Raw genomic sequence first — 18,648 nt, 5'->3', positions numbered from 1 at the left:
TTCGTCAGTTTCTCATTATCTCGTTAATTGTTCTCCGCGCCGGACGTCCAGTAAGTGTTGTTGTTGGTCCAGTAAGTGTTGTTGTTGGTCGGAATATTATTATAGTTCATCGTGTAAGTTGCTAGTGTGGAACATTTAAAAAAGTAACACTGAAGAAGTGACGTTTACTGTTTTTGTTGATTATCGTCTTCGCATTTCGCACGACAACAAAGAAAAATACATAAACTACTCAGCATTATTATTTTTGGCCCATAATACGTTTTTCTAGTGTATAATCATGTCTTTATAGCTTATAATTCAATGTATTTTGTTCATTACTAATAAATTATATTTTGTCGTATTTTTACTCTTCATTCTCTACATTTTTAGTACACTTCTAAGCAAGTTAGGATTTTCTGCTTTTCACCATGTGAAAAAGCATCTCATCTTCCATCCGAATCAACCAAAAAGTGAAAATTGATTTTTTGACACCTAAGCCCCCTTTCCGTAGACCAGGTCACATATGTAAATATTGTTGTTAAGATTATTTTTTTAAAGGTTTGTTTTAGTTGAGACCTGCCACAATTATAGAACCACTTAGTTTTCAGCCCCTTTTCGTTGTGACTACTTGTATAACATAAATGTTGCTCAAAGTGGTTCGGCAACATTAAAAAAATAATAAATAATAAATTATATTTTTTTCAACAAAGGAGTAAGTTTTGAATATATAATAAGTAAAATTAAATAAAAATATATAACCTTGACAAATGTTTTTAGTTTTTGTTAGGAAACTTTGTAAACATTGCAATTGGTTTATGTGAGAAATGCTATACAAATGCGTGTGTGTTTTCGCTGCCCTGCAGTACGGGGGAGCGACTACAGGACTGATGAATCGGTAGTTACCTGTTAAACACCGTCAATTACCGACCGACTACTTGTAGTGTATTTCATCGATTACTTTTACATGGCAATGTCCGGTAGTCACCATCGGCTCTCTCTGCACTACCGGGAGTTACTAAAGTAGTCACTTGTGTGGTTATGGGCGCCCTCTTTCGTCGTTTTTCGCTATTCTGCTTACGACTGGTTCGACTCTGCACTACCATGTGCACTACCACGGGTTAATAGAGTAGCTACTTACCTAGGAGTCGGTGCAGTAGCGGTTCAAAAGTAGCGATTGACTCCAGCAGTACTGGAGGGTGCTCTTTGTTTATGCGGACGACTTGATTGTCTAGTGCAGAGCTTCTTAAAGTGTGTTCCGCGGAACCCCTTGGGAAATTAATTTTGGTATGAATAATCACGGCGGTCGGTATGAGTTGCACACAGAAAGAAAAGTTCTATAAACAGCTTGACCCAGACGCAATTATCTATTTTCAAGCATACATATGTATGTACTCGTAGTTGGTGTGATTGCCATACTGAGTGCCATACCTACATAAGAGCGTTGACCTTGTGCGTGCCAGTTTTTTTTTCTAACCGGTATATGTTGTTGGCTGCTGTAGCCAAAGGGTTACATACAACTTTCTACAAGGAACGCGACGAATTGCCAAATGAAATGTGAAACGTCATAACTGGGCACTTGGTAAATCACCTGAAATCTTTGTCAGATTATTTTTCGGATGGTAGTAGTAATGCCGGTTTGGTGCAAAATCCATTTACGAAGCATTCATATATCTCCAGAGTACTTCGACATTGTAACAACACACATTTGAATCTGTGTCTCTGAAAGAGTTTTGAGTTAGTGTTAAGAGTAAATATCATGAAGTGGCTAAAAAGGCCATCTTAACTTTGCCTCCTTCTGTCACAACGTACTCTGTCAACAAGGGATTCAGCCTACACTTATACAAGAAACAGATTCAGGTCGAAATTGGATGCTACCCCAGAAATGTGCATACAGCTTTCAGACATTATATCGAACTACTATTTTATACAATAATTACAATAGTGAAACAATTTCGTTCTTCACATTAAAATTTAAAATATGTATACTATTTCTAGTAAAAGTTTTTATTCATATTTAAATTGCTCTGCCTTTGATTTTTAGTAATTTGATGTGGGGTTCCATAAAATGAAATGCGGTTAGTAAGGGTTCCATCATCTTAAAAGTTTAAGAACCCCTGGTCTAGTGGACTGTATCATAAGCCGCGGGTGATCCGGCTCCAAGGGAGTGCGGGAGACCAGGTTTCGAGTTGTGATCGAGTTAGAGGAGTAGAGGAGGTAGGGATTACCTCCATATGCCTGATATGCGAGAGAGAGAGAGAGAGAGAGTTATGCGAGCTGGCTGATGAAGCGGTAGCGCATGTGTGAATATATATACGTTAGAATCTAATGCATACTCTGGGCTATACATCTATAAGTATATAAGTTCGCACGATAAATTGTTTAAACTCCTTTTTCAATAAAACGTAGACCGATTTGAAGGAAATGACTTCGTCAAATCCAGAAATGTTAACACCGATATATAAGGGCGTGAAAACTAACGCATACGCTGTGCTATACCTTTAAATAAATATACGTTAGAACCTAACGCATGCCCTACGCTATACATCTATAGGTATATAAGTAAGCCATAATAAACTTTTTAAACCCCTTTTTCAATAAAACATAGACCGATTAGAAGGATATAACATCGTCAAATCCAGAAATATTAACTCCGATATATAGGGGCATGGAACCTAATGCATACGCTATGCTATCTTACATATAAATAGGCAAGCCTTATTCCTTTACACCCCTTTTAAGGCTTAACTATACTTCTAAGGTATAAAAAATTATATAACACTAGCGGTACTCCGGTGTGCTTCTCTACACCAAATATTGAAAAATGAATGAAAAATCATGGAATTTTTCTATATGAAGATTTATCATTTGTTTTAATTCAAAATTTTTGATTCTTTATTTTAAATCTTAATCCAACACATTTGGATATACAACATTTTTTATTTTTCCATCTTGGGTATGAATAAATAAACAATTTGGAATGCCAGCTCTTGAACAGGCCACGTATAGCTGCCCGTGCGAAAAGCACGGCTCCTCCAAATTCAATCCGCATACTTGAAGAGTTTGTCCTTGCACCTTGTTGACGGACATGGCAAATGCTAGACGCACTGGGAATTGCTAACGCTTGAATTCAAACGTCATGTCTGTTGTTATCAGTGGAATACGCGGTATGAGCAGAATTTCACCTTTCCCTTTGCCAGTCAGTATTGTTGCTTCAACTAAATTCGCCATCAATTTTTTTACTGCCAGTCTTGTGGCATTACACAGTTTTGGAGCATTTAAATTCCGTAGTAAAATAATTGATGAGCCGACCTTTAGATTCAAACAATGTGGTGGCGTACCAGGCGGTTCCAATGAATTCAAAAACTGGATAATTCACTGCGTCATCTTGATTCATTGCGCTATCAACAGATTTATATGTTGTCACTTCACCTGGCAATTTTTCTAGAATTTGAAAATTGATTTAATTGACATGCACATTTTTTGGTGACAGTATTGCGCGTTCTCTCAACCAATCGTGATCCAGGTAATTTTGAGCAATATTTGGAAACACGCGTTCAATCAATTTTTCTTTTAATTGGACAATTGTACAAAAATTCTTCGGCAATGTAATCAAGCCATTCGTATTATCGATTCGAACTTTGCCATTTCCGATCTCTAACAATTGCTTCGAGAACCGATCTTCAGATTGATTATTGTGCAACTGAACAAGCATGTTTATGTGTAATGTTAATTTTTGCACATATCGCCACAGAGGGGAAGACTTCAAGCATGCATTGATCTCATCTGCCGGTGTTGATCGTGGAATCACGGGCAATATTTGTCGAAAGTCACCTGACAATAATACCAAAGCACCACCAAAAAGCTGTTGATTTCTACGTAAATTCTGCATTGTGTTGATTCTCCAAAGTCCAAAATAGAAAGAGCGAATATCAATGTACACCACCTATTCGATAATATGATGAAATGACAGATATGTTGTGTTGTGGTGATTTTCATTCCATTGGCTCTACAAAATCCCTATTAAAAAACTTGCAGACATGTTTATATTTGACTTAATTTATCCGAAGAAACAATAAACACAGCACATTATAGGAACAATTTTCCACTACGTTTTCAAAATTTTCGTACGAAATGATGCAACAAATTTGTGCAAAGTTAGTGAAATAAATTCAATTGATTATTATATTGATTTTTTGGAGCTCAAGGCCGGGTTGAAATAAAACAATCTGTTTTTGTTGTTTTTAAATCGTATATGTTTAAAAAAGAATCAAGTACTAATTGAGAACTATATTGCAGCCATGTTTATCATAGCAACAATTTTTCACTATGTTTTCGATTTTTCATGTATCTGCTGTTGTACCATATACGTGGTTCATGTGACAGACATAAACTGTCATATATCATGAACCGCTGGACCGAATTCGGGCACACTTCACGTAACCCATCTGCATGGTTGTCCGAATATACCATTTAAATTTGGTAGAATTCGTACACATATTTTTTTATTTAAGATGGGGAGTATGGAATTATGTATTTCATATGTCTCTATACCAATTTCCAGTAATCTACCACAAATATTTCAAGAGATATACCAGATGAAAATTTTTGTTAGTATGAGTGGTGCCACGCCCCCTTTTCCGAATTCGGGGAAACTTAACACAAACCATCTGCATAATAGCCCGACTATGCCGTATAAATTTGGTTGAAATCTTGCACCTTTTTTTTATATATAAGATGGGAGGTGCCACACCCTCTTTTCCAATACCGCCCATTTTTCTCCATGAGTATGGAATTAGTTGATATACCTCTATACCAATTTCCAGTACTCTACCACAAATATTTCAAGAGATATTCAACATAAAATTTTTTGTTAGTATGGGAGGTGCCACACCCCCTTTTACGAATTCGGGTAAACTTCACATAAACCATCTGCATGATAGCCTGAATACGCCGTATAAATTTGATTGAATTCGGTGAAGCCGTTCTCAAGTTATAAGCTCACACCAAAAACGTGTACTTATTTGTATACATAAGAAGATACATATGCCACGCCCCCTTTTTCAAATTTGGGCAAACTCCACATAAAATATCTGCATGATGGCCCGAAAATGCTTTGTAAATTTGGTTGAATTCGGTGAAGCCGTTCTCAAGTTATAAGCTAACTCAATAATTTTTATATATAAAATAGAGGCGCCACGCCCCCTTTTCCGAATTCCAGCAAACTTCACATAAACTATCTGCATGATAGCGCAAATATGCCGCATAAATTTGGTTGAATTCGGTGAAGCCGTTCTCAAGTTATATTGTCACACCAAAAACGTTCTCTTATTTTTATATTTTAGTTAGTATGGGTGGTGCCACGCCCCCTTTTCCTAAATCGGGCAAACTTTGCATAAACCATCTGCATGATAGATCGAATATGCCACATAAATTTGGTTGAATTCGGTGAAGCCCTTCTCAAGTTATGAGGTCACACCAAAAACGTGCACTTATATTTTTATATATAAGATTAGAAAGGTATTTTGATGCTGATCTGCAGACAATTTTTAAAACTTCAAATTAGTTTAACATAAAGTGAAAAAATCAATTCAAAAGTGACACCAATCCAAATGCCATACATGTACATACATGGTTGGGGTGCAAATACCCCCTAAATGTATGCTTTAAAATTTATACTGCATTAAAGAAACGTGTAAGCAGCACTTTAGGAATAAGATTTATGTATGTACATGAATAGATTAATACTATGTTCACGTTGAAATTTTAACTTGAGTTTAACGTTATGAACAACTGTCAAGTGTTCTATTGGGGTATTTAATAAACTCAGAGTATAATTTGACATTTGTTATTTTACTTTTTCTCATGATACAAAAAAGAAGGCAGTTTCATTTAATGACATTCGTTGTTGTTGTTAACCATTTGACTTTTAATAAAATTATGAAGTTTCATCAAATTCATGCTACCTGATCACTAGAAGAAATATTTTTTTTTTTAAGCAGAAGATTTTATCAGTACATTCAAAGATGTGGAATATGATGAATTAGAAAATTATGCCGGCTACATGATTTCGAAAATGGGGTTGATGACTAGGTTTCAGAAAGCATGAATAAAGTGTATACTTACATATCGTCGCTTAAAGTACAAAACCGCGTATCGTCGTTCTGCAAAACCGCGTAACTGACATTTTTTGCCAAAAATTGGATTTGCTCACACAAGGCCTTATCCATTTGTCCTGAAATGCGATTTCTTTGTAAAAAAAAGAGAACCATTTTGAAGTATGAGTATTTTTACTCTCTACAAAATAATTTATGCAACCTCACATACGCAGTTGTGCATTTTGTTGATACACGGTTTTGTACTTTAAACGACGACCTGTTAGTTGTTTATTGTTTATCGGAAAATATAAAAAGGTTTTATTTGGGAGGAACATTCTTTAGAATTCGATTTCTAAATCGCAAGATTGCATTCAAAATAAGAAAACAAAAAAATAACAGAATAATGCGAAAACAACAACTGCGATGAAGTCTCCTTTAACAGTTTACATTTTAAATATTTTGAATACAAAAAGGTGCGAACCACGTAAGTAAAAAAAAGTGATAATGGTTTTTGATTTGAAATGTTATTACATTGGTATAAATATGGGAAAGAAAATACTCCGATTTATTGTTTTAATATTATCAAAGTGGCAAGGCCGTTGATAATACTCACAATTTATGAAACTTCAAAAAATTTTATTATCCGTCAAAAGTTGTTTATTGAAACTACCTTCTTTTTTGTATCGTGCTTTTTCTTATTCACATTTAGCCTGTTCCCGTACTCCAGGATTTAGACAGAAATAGTCCGAAGTAGCTGTGGTGTAGAATACCAACCGTTTAGTCATAAAGAAGTAATAAATGTAGCTAAATAGAACTTTTCATGCTGATTTCAACCATACAAAGATTATTTGGTGCGAATAAAAACTAAAGCCAATAAAAGAGGTTAAAATTTAACTTTTGTATTTTTTATATTTATAATATCTCGGAAACTATTGGATCGATCACAAACGTAGTGATGTAGTTACGTAGAACAAGTGGACATAATGAGATGGTTAGGTAGAGTGGTGAGTGCTTATGGTACTATCAAAGACCATTTAGTTAATATTAAAAAAATACAGTTCAGGCAAAGAATCCTATCAGGAAACTCACAGTTATTAAAGATGGTTTAGCACCGAAAATAAATATTTTTAAGACGTTTGTAGAAGCTAAGGTATAGTTTGCTCAGCTGCCGTGCAATAAAGCCATAAGGAATAACGGCATATGGCTTTATTTCACTTCACATTGAGAAATAAAGCCATATTTTTGCGTCTGGTCTTATATCTCACTGTGAAAGCGAAATAAAGCCATTATGGAATTATTGCACCTTTGATAATTTTTTGTGTAATATTTACCTAGTGCACAGCTGGTGTGCATATGTCAAAAGAGTAACTCGGTAATTCTCTAGTTGACGGTACAACTTCGTCCAAACTGTCAGGAGGGGTACCAATCGGCGCATTTTTATCTCTGTATTAACAGTTCGGTGGTGGGGGGTTTATATTGTTAACCGCGTAAAAGTTATTTAAAAAAAACAAAACACTTTTTTGAAATGTTGCTCTTTTTAATGAGTAATTTCACGCTCAAAAATGCACTAAATCACCAATATCCTCTTTTGAAAGACTAGTGAAATATATTATTTGAAGAACTTTTTCAAAAAGTACATAAATTTTACAACAAAAGATTGTTTATTTTATTATTAAAAAACAAGTAAACAATGTTCCCGGATTAAAACGAGAAAATGCAAAATTTCGTAAAGTGCTGCCACTATATTTATATTCCGTAATAATTCACATTTCCTTATATGGCGTCTGCAAAGTTGAGTACTTTTCGGTTTAGTCATTAGCAATTTTATACTCACTTAAATTTTATATAAGTATATCCTACAGATTAATAGAAAATCTCATATGTATGTATATATATTAATTTGTATAAATATATGTATGGAGGTATGTATATGAAATTTTCTTTTAAATCGGTAAAATGCATATTAACTTGAGGTATGTATAAAATTGTTAATGACAAAAACGAAAAGTACTCAACTTCATATACATATAGTGCCGGACAAAAGTATTGGCACAGAGAATTTTTCGCAATATATGCAAAGTTTTTTATTCTAATATATTTTCAATATTTTTTAATAAAAATATAGTTCGTACTTCACCAAAAAACATAAAAGCAAAATCTCAATCAATCAATGCGATTTTTTAGCACCGTCAAGCTTGCACTTTGTTATACTAAATTTAGTTGAGCTATAAAACTGCATACTTAGAATTTTTCTAAAAAATCTGAATAGAAAGTTGCAAATAAGTATGCAAATTTGTTGAATTTTCCTGAGTTTTGCACAAAATTTAGAGATTAAGTTTTTATGTTTTTTGGTGTAGGACGAACTATATATTTATAAAAAATTATCGAAAATAAATTAGAATAAAAAACTTTTAGGTTATTGCGAAAAATTCTCTGTGCTAATACTTTTGTCCGGCACTGTATGTATATCGTCGTTTAAAGTACAAAACCCTGGAACGTCGTTCTGCAAAGCCGCGTAACTGACATTTATTGACAAAAATTGAATTTGCTCACCGAAGCTCTTGCCTTATCTATTTGTGCTGAAATATACTAGCCAGAAATGCGATTGCTTTATAAAAGAGAGAACAATTTTGAAATATGAATGTTTTTACTCTCTAAAAAATAATTTATGCAACCTCTCATACGCGGTTTTGCATTATGTTGATACTCGTTTTTGTACTTTAAACGACGAGATATAGATACATAAATATATCTTACTGATTTAAAGAAAATCTCATATATGTACATATGTGTATACTCAAAAGCAAGAAGAATGAACAAAGCAACAATTTCATACGAGGGATGCGGACCCCTTCCAGTGTTTTAGACGTACGCACACTCCGAGGCCCACACATCGACTCGGACCACTATCTTGTTGCAGCCAAGATACGAACCCGCCTCTGTGCAGCAAAAAATGTGCGCCCAAATATGCAAGGAAAGCTTAACGTCAAAAAGCTGCAATCACAACAGACAGCCAGCGCTTTCGCTACTCGACTCTTACACCTGCTCTCAGAGAGCATTCTTCAACAACCGACATATGCGAGCAGTGGAACCACATTTCCCGCTCATTAGGTACCGCCGCCGAAGAAGTAGTCGGATTTCAGCGAGCCCGAAAGAACAACTGGTACGATGAGGAGTGTCAGGAAGCTGCAGACAAAAAAGATGCCGCCTACAGGGCCACGCTGCGATCGGGCGCAACGCGCGCTATGTGGGACCGCTATAGGGATATGAAAAGGGAAGCGAGACGTATTTGCCGCAATAAGAAGAGAGAGGCCGAAATACGTGAGTGCGAAGAGCTTGAAATGCTGGCCGACAGGAAGAATGCCCGAAAATTTTACCAGAGAGTTAGGCGACTTACGGAAGGTTTCAAGACCGGGGCGTACTCCTGTAGGAACAATAATGGCGACCTAGTAACTGATGTCCAGAGCGTACTTAAATTATGGAGGGAACACTTTTCCGCCCTACTAAATGGTAGAAGCACGGAAAGTTGTGGAGAAGAAGAACCCGAGCCCGCAGTCGATGATGACGGAGTCGAAGTTCCACCGCCTGACTATGACGAGGTACGTATAGCAATAACGCGGCTGAAAAACAACAAAGCAGCTGGAGCTGACAGCCTGCCAGCTGAGCTATTCAAGTACGGCGGCGAGAAGTTGATAAGGTGCATGCATCAACTCTTGTGCAGAATATGGTCGGATGAATGCATGCCCGACGACTGGAATTTAAGTGTGCTCTGCCCAATCCGCCATTCGCGCCAACTACCGCGGGATCAGCCTTCTAAGCATAGGTTACAATGTCTTATCGAGCGTATTGTGTGAAAGATTGAAGTCCACCGTCAATGAACTGATTGGGCCTTATCAGTGTGACTTTAGACCTGGCAAATCTACCATAGACCAGGTATTCACAATACGCCAAATCTTGGAAAAGATCCGCGAGAAAAGGATCGACACTCACCACCTATTTGTAGACTTTAAAGCCGCTTTTGACAGCACTAAAAGTAGTTGCCTATACGCCGCTGTGACTGAATTTTCCATCCCCTCAAAACTCATACGGCTGTGTAAAATGACTTTGAGCAATACCACGAGCTCCGTCAGAATTGGGAAAGACCTCTCCGAGCCGTTCGCCACAAAACGGGGTTTCAGAAAGGGCGACTCCCTTTCATGTGACTTCTTTAATCAGATGTTGGAGAAGATAATAAGAGCTGCAGAACTGAATCGCTCAGGAACAATTTACTGCAAGAGCGTGCAATTGCTGGCTTATGCCGATGACATCGACATCATCGGTAACAAAAACCACGAAGTCTGTTCTGCCTTTTCCAAGTTGGATAGAGAAGCAAAGCGAATGGGTCTGGTGGTAAACGAGGACAAGACGAAGTATCTCCTGCCATCAAACAAACAGTCAGCACGTATTTGTCAATTTTATTGTGGCTTATTAAAATTTTATTTTTAATATTTTTATTGAGCTCTGTACCACGATTGTTTATTAGGAAAAATTGAAAAAGCAACAAAGTCTAAGCGGTAGAAGTTATAGCAGCTATTTCGGAGATCACCACATCTCCTCATCAGACTTCTTTTTTTTCTAGACTTCAGCAGGGATCGAACCTGCGTAATCGATGTTCAAAGTCAGAAGCGGTAACCACTGAGCTATGTACATCCCGTAAACTCTTGTTGCTAATTCATTTTTCCTTATTCAACCAACTACTATCAAGTGCAGCTGATTTGCCGCTATTTAAACTCGACAGCGTGGTTGTTGTTGTCAATTCTATACATCCATTTGCTTATTTGCTTTTTTTTTTGTATAGTTTCAGGCAGGCTCTTCCTAAGCTATTTATTTGTCAATGTTATTGTGGCTTATTAAAATTTTATTTTTAATGTTTTTATTGAGCTTTTTCGCGCCTTGGCACCCACGTCACTGTTGACAGTTACAATTTCGAGAAAGTAGAGAATTTCGTTTACTTGGGAACCAGCATTAACACCGATAATAATGTCAGCATTGAAATCCAACGCAGAATCACTATTGCCAACAAGTGCTACTTTGGACTGAGTAGGCAATTCAGGAGTAAAGTCCTCTCTCGACGTACGAAAACCACGCTCTATAACACGATTGAGAGAAATAGAGATTGCGCCAATCGTGGTACCGCTAATCCGCTCTTTGTGATTTTGACAGAATCAGCTGTGTGCGTGACGTCATCTTGGGGCAATTGTTGATTGTGAGCATACGAAAAAACCAAATAACAATTTTAATATTTGTGTATTAATATTTCTGCGTAGTTTTAAACAATTATTAAGACATTACAAAGCAAAGCGAAGTGTGCAGTGGCAAAGTGTAATAGTGAAAACAAAAGGAATGCGTGCGATATAAGTTTTTTTTTTTCGTTTCCTTCGGACGCAAACCTGGCGAAAAAGTGGAAGCAGTTCTGCCGGCGAGGAGATGCATTAAACACCAAATCGAGCTTTGTGCTATGTGTGTGAGCTATGGGCTTCTACATGAAACCATGTTGGCCTTTCCTTGGGGAATTGTAGTAGGTACATTTCTATGGTGAATGTAGACAGTTGCTGGTTTAGTTTGCTTAGGGCTGCCAGATATCTCTGTTGCCAAACCGGGACACTTAAGGGGGAGGGAGAGAGGGGAGAGGCCTCTCGCTCCCTTCCATTTCGTTTCGACAAAAATTACGTACGAAAGGATGTAGTAAAATTTTATTTTGATAAAAAAAAACATAAAAACATGAGATCATGAGATCATCATTACAACGTTCACCAGCAAAACAAAACAATTTATCACAACTAAAGTACAGAGAATTTTCCACAATGCATGTACCTTTTTTGTTCCTTATAAAAATACAGTTTATACTAAATACATCAGAAAACATAAAAATAAAATTCCTAAACTTTGTGCAAAACTCGGGAAAATGCAATAATTTTGCATACAAATTCGCATCTTTCTATTCAGACTTTTTTATAAAAATTTTGAAAATGAAGTTTTGCAGCCCATACAAATTTAGTTAATTTTTGGTATTGTTTTTACTGAGAGTTTCTTCCATGAAAACTATGTTCGACATTTTTTTGTATGTGGAAGACACTGTCAGCAAAAAATAAATAATTGCAAAAAATCAACGCAAGTTGCTGGCAACTTCAGACTTGCACTTTATTAATTGGCTCAAAAGCTACATTCTCAAAACTTTTCTAAAAGATTTGATTAGAAATTGTGATCTGATGAAAGAGCCTCCGAGCCAATAATTTTGTACGGCACGGTACTTATAAGTAATCTAGGTTTCACGAAAGAAAAAAAAAATTAAATACAAGGTAACATTAAAATATCAGTCATTTGTTTCGTTGCTGTGAGCTTGTTTCAAAAATTCTGGCTTTTGATTAATATAATTGTAAAACTCTGTGCATGTCATTTTAACGTATTTAGGTACATACTTATATTAATCATCAACTATTGCTTGTGCAAAATGTGCTAAATTAAAAAAAAAATCGCATATGAAAGAGCACCAACCCAACTCGTAATAAATTTAAGTATACAAATTTTAGTAATTAGTATAGAAATGTTCAGCTGAAATGCTTTTTCATAATTAAGTTAAAAAAAATATATGTAAATTCCATGCTGTCTGTAATGGGATTTGAACCCTGACGCTCTGGAAATTAGAAAATTGTGTCAAGCATCTTCGTGCACTCACCTACAGCCAGACATGTAAATGTGCATTCAAATGTTCAGTTTGATTCAACACCACGTGTGCGTGGTATGAAAGTATTGTCTTAAAGTACGAACATTTCAAAACGATAATGAAATAAAAAATGTTCATGTTTACTATGCGTAGTAAATTCATAAAATTTTTCTTAATATTACAACGCGTTTTTTCTCTCAGTGTAGTCATTTTTATGCAAAATTTGTGCAATCAAATCGAAAACCGGGAAACTTAAACGAAACCCGGGACATTTTAAGGTTGGACCGGGACACCGGGACAAATAGTCTAAAACCGGGACATGTCCGGGAAAACCGGGACGTCTGGCAGCCCTAAGTTTACTGGCAATGGCATACATACAAATCATACAAAAGCAGTTTCTACAGGAAATAGATGCATGAACTTCAGTACTACTATTACCTACTTATTTTTAACCGACTTCCAAAAAAGGAGGAGGTTATCAGTTCGTCGGAATATTTTTATTTTTTTTATTGTTTTTTTATGTATGTTACCGCATAACTTTGGACCACGTCAACCGATAATTCTTTTTGCATCGGAAAGGTAGTGTCTCAGAGGTGGTCCCATAATAATCTGGTTGAGATCCGATCAGTGGATCATGAGATATATATATATATTTTTTTTTTATATGGGAGTTTTTTTTTCGCTAAAAATTACTTGTTAGTACCTGATTCTTTTTAGTGCTGGTATGAGGTAATGCACCAGTGGGTAAGGTCGCCAGGCGCTAATTCAAGCGGCATCTTACCGCGCTATTACGTACCTAATACAAAACAGTGGCCAAATTATTATACATTTAAAAGTTCAGCTTAAATTATGTTTTACTTACATAGAATATTTGTTTCCCAAGAAGCCATACTCGTGCATCCTCTCGGAAATGGTACAAAAGTCATCAAATAAAAGCTGTGGAGTCAACAGCTGTGGAGTTTATGGTGGTTGGCTACCGTCCACAAATATAAATATGCACTCTGCATGTCTTTTTACAATGGCTAGTCCAAAAATTCACTTTCCTGCACACCTTTCCTTTTGGTCTACATGAAATTGCAAACGCTGTTAATACATCCATTTTTTCATGTGCTAAAAATCGCACTTACCTAAAGGGCTACATGTCCAAAATTATTGCTACGTGTTCCTAATTAATCAGTCTTTGTTTATTTATTGATTCCTGCCAAATTGAGCCATGTAATATTAAAATTAACACATTTTTCTGCATTGTTTACATATTTTTATATGCGTTTTGGCATTTCTCTCTCGCAATTGCACCAAGATGACGTCACGCAAAAATTACGCTCAAAAATCCTCTCTCATTGGCGCAATCTTGTATTCTATCATTCTTGGCTCTATAAGTCACTCATCATGCCCGTGCTGGTATATGGCGCAGAAGCATGGACAATGACAACATCCGATGAGGCGGCTCTTGGAGTGTTTGAGAGAAAGATTTTGCGGAAGATTTACGGGCCTTTACGCGTTGGCGACAGCGAGTACCGCAGACGATGGAACGATGAGCTGTATGAGCTTTACAACGACATGGACATAGTGCAGCGAATTAAAATACAGCGACTCCGCTGGCTTGGCCATGTCGTTCGAATGGACACCCCCGCTCCAGCTCTGAAAGTATTCAGCTTGGAACCCGCTGGTGGTAGCAGAGGAAGAGGGAAGGCCCCCACTGCGATGGAAAGATCAGGTGGAGAAGGACTTGGCTTCACTTGGCGTCAGTTGGCACAGAGGAGAAACGACTGGCGTGCTTTGCTAAACTCGGCCAAAATCGCTTAGGCGGTTACAGCGCCAAAAAAGAAGAAGAAGAATATGTGTAGCAAAAAATGTGACCATGGTGGCATCGAGAATAAGTTTAATTTTTCCTAAAATTGTGAGAATAAAAAGCACAACCAATTTGACAGCTAAAGAGCTTTGATTGAGATTATATTTATAATAAACGTATTTTTATTCTTTGCCGTACGTATATGTTTACACATAAAATTTCATGAGTACCTAGTACTCACGCGTTTTTTTTTTCATTGCTTTCTGTATAAACATGTAAAGCATAAAAACCCTGCAGGGAGTGACGTTAGCTTATACCTAACTTTAGTCTGTTTACGCGAACACTACTTCGTACTTCGACTTCTTCGACTTCCGGGGAGTTAGTTGCTCTTAATTTGGATTTTACGCCGAAAGAGGCTTTGTTGAAAAATAGTTTTGAGTGATGGGACAATTTTAAAGAGAAGATTAATCAAGCTTGTTCTAACTGGAATTCAGATGTTGTTGATGTGATAGCATCTAAAGATAAAAATCCATGGTTTAAATCAAAAAAGAATGGCGTAGATGTTTTTAGTACAAAGCTTCTAAATATACTTATTGTGGGTCATACTTAATGTGACCAACCGTACTTCTTTCGGAAGTACAGTACTTCTTTTTGAGCCGTTGTACTTCGTACTTCGAAGTACAGTCAAATGTACTTCATTGCAATGATTTGTACTACCCAAGGCACATTAAGCATTAAGTATCAGTAGAGCAGCTAATTTGATTTTTTTTTAATTATTCGGTCTCTGAAATGTCTAATATATTTAATTTCTTCTCACAAAAAAAATAAATTGTCAAAATCCTTTTGCATGCGAAACCTTTTCCCATACAAAACAAGCGATTGAAAAGCAGCGTTTGGAACATTCCCCTAACTCCGCAGCACAAACGCTGATTACTGGTGGATCAATGCTTCGAGAAGCAAACAAAATCTACTAAGAAAGAAAGTCGCACTATTTTTTTTTCAAAATTTAATTTTTAGTTTTTACTCAAAATCAGAACAGTTTTTGACACTCTAGGTAAGACAAGCAACAACAAAATACACATAAATGTTGTTTTTGCTTTAATACCTGTTTGATATGCCATGGTACTACTTTTAAGTTGAAATTTCTTTAACTGTTTCCAAAAATTCAAAAGGTCAGTCATCTAGTCACTTCTCTATGTGACAAATTTGATTATAGATGGCTACTCAATCTAGAAAAAATAAAAGGCGTTAGAGAGTTTAAAAATTCTGTGGCAAATCTTACTTGCTCCTGTGGATATTCAGAAACGACAGTATCGATGTCATAGTTAACATTTTCTTATCCGGACAAAATCTCAAGTAGCACACTGGTGTATAACTTGGTGTAAGTTTACGAATTTTGGTATAAATCTGATTAATTGTACCAAAATTCACAAATTTACACCAAGTTATACACCAGTGTGCTACTTGAGATATTAACCATTTCATTATTAACAATCATACAGTGCTAATTTTTTGGACACGAAATTGCTTGATCCTTCATATGTTTTTGATTACTTACACCAGGTTGAACGACCCAGTCTACTAAATGTACATCTCGAAATTGTATTTGCCTTAAATTTTGAGTCCGGGGAGAGTTCTCGACCTTCTCTAACTCGCAAAAGAAATTTGAAATAATCCCACATTTATTTAAAACAGTTCTTTGGCAATGTTTTTTTTTTTAAGTTTTGCAGCATTTTAAAATCATATGTATATGTAAAATTTAAAATAAAAAAAAAATTATTTGTTCAAAAATATTGTTTCCAGCATACCAGCGAAGTTCGATAATAGACCGATAAGGGGTGTTTTACGGTTTTTTAAAATGTTCTTAATTTTGTTTATAATTAATAAGAGTAAAGTGTTTTCATCATTTCTTTTTATTGAGAAACCGGTAAATCAAAAAATTATTTACATATTATTCAGTAAAAAACAAATAAAAACGGAAAAATCCTGAAGTAAATCAAACAAAAATTTTTTATCTTGTTTAAAGTACGTTTAGGTTTGGAACCACTTGGCGCCCGCTTTATGGAATTCTTTGCAAGATCCAGCATATTTTTTTTAAAAGTTCTAAAGTTTGACAAACGTAATTTTGTATGCATTATTGTTTACCTGTAAATGCATTTGAAACTGCCATAACGTCAAAAGCTTTTTTTGGGGTGTCGCTTTTCAGAAATACTCGGAAACGACGATCAGTTTCTTCATGATTGAACATTTCTTTTTCAATTCACAGACTAGATAAAAAAAAACAAGATAACAAAAAACACTTTGACTCCCTTCTCACTCCATATTCAAGGTGTTGCTGTGGGCTTCCTTTTTTACTCCATATTCAGAGCGCTCCGCAGTTGCTGCGCCTATTGAAATGAACATAACGATGCCTTGTTCAATGTAAAACTTTAAAAATTGGTCCATGCAAATATTTCAAAAGTGGTCTGATGATTTTTAAATCTGAAATGTTCGTGCAAAGTTTCAGATCGAGCACTTTAATTTGATACATGACTTCTCTCTGTACGATTAGTAGATCGCTGGGAATAAGCGCCTTGTCTTAGAATAATAAATATTTCGTATAGATTTTTAATTAATACAATTTATTTGTTGAATTGGTACACTGTTACTGTTTTTGTATACTCTGCTTTTACCATTTTTTCATTACTTTCATACTATCTTTGGTTTTCAGTTTCTGTACTTCTTTGAGCTTTGAAAAAGTTGGTCACATTAGTCATACATATAGTAAGATGTATGTATTTGTATAAATTTAATCATAATATTTCTGCTAACTGAGTTTACTGTGGAGCTACTGAAACCCAGCTTTTTTGAAAATCTTGGTTTAAATGCTTTCAGAAACAAATTTGAGATTTTTTAAAAATTTTGTAATTTTACAGTGTATATATGGCGTTTTTTTAAAAAGTAATATTGTTTATAAAGGAAGCTAAATTTGGTTAAAGATTTAAATTAATGCGTAAATTCTTGTAATATTTTTTAGGTTGATTTTCTTATAAGATTAGTTTATTGTGTTTGTAAATTAATTCATAAAGTTGTTTGGTATTTCTTTTGTATTAATTCATTTTGTAAACCTATCACCCCGTTTTATTGTTGAATTGTGCCACAATCAACCATCAACAACAACATATGTTTCAGTGAATTTTTGCATGAGCTACTCTGTCATGATTTTTATTGCTGTCTGATTTTTATAAACCTGGAATTTTAAGGGCTGTCAAAGAATACCTTGCCGTTTTGTGGGATTTTCGGATTGCATTTCCTATACAATAAAATATATATAAAAAAAATTATCAGCCTGTTAAAATTTAAAATGAGACAATTTTGTTCGGAAAAGAGAAGTTTTAAAATTGATTGGTGAAACAGGGCATCCATCTGTTGGGAATGAATGATTTTTTTGATGTGTATACATCTTTGGTTTCGGTAGGGGTAAAATTTGCGTAGCTGTAACGCCTAGCCCGGCAGAAAATTTCGAAGGGCAGTAGTCTATTGATAAAAAAGCAAAGCGAAAATTAAAAAAAAAAAACACTGAAATCCCTTTAACTGGGAACGCTGATAACTGATGAACATACATGAATATATGTATGTCTAATATACATATGTATGGATGATATAATAGCTCTGATCCAAAACTTTTCATGTTAAATCCTGGAAAAAGCTCAAACGGCAAAATCTCTCTCTGAAGTGAGAGTAAAAAGTGGGTAACAGCAAAACTTACGGAACGAAAAAAGGATCGGGTAAAATCTTGCAACTTCAATCTCTACACCGCTCTCAATTACATGATGTTGGAGTACGGGGTCATATTTCCTGCAACTTCCTGGAAGCTCGTGCAAAAACCTGTAAGTTCCTTGACTACTGGAGCACAGCAAATACAAGATTGCGCAAAGAGAAGACGAGAGTAAGAGGAAATGCCGAACAAATGAATTTAGCTTCCCATTTTGCAACCAAAAGATGATATGCTATATGTATTCATGACTTTAACGTAAACCTAGTGGCAGATGAAGCAGAACCACATATCATATTCCTAAAAGAAAAACTTAATTTAGGAA

This window comes from Rhagoletis pomonella, unplaced genomic scaffold, assembly GCF_013731165.1.
Source record: "Rhagoletis pomonella isolate Grant_MI unplaced genomic scaffold, Rhpom_1.0 Rhpom_scaffold_00002, whole genome shotgun sequence".
Classification (NCBI taxonomy): Eukaryota; Metazoa; Arthropoda; class Insecta; order Diptera; family Tephritidae; genus Rhagoletis; species Rhagoletis pomonella.
The sequence above is the reverse complement of the archived record's forward strand: the minus strand, read 5'-3'. Positions refer to the sequence as shown.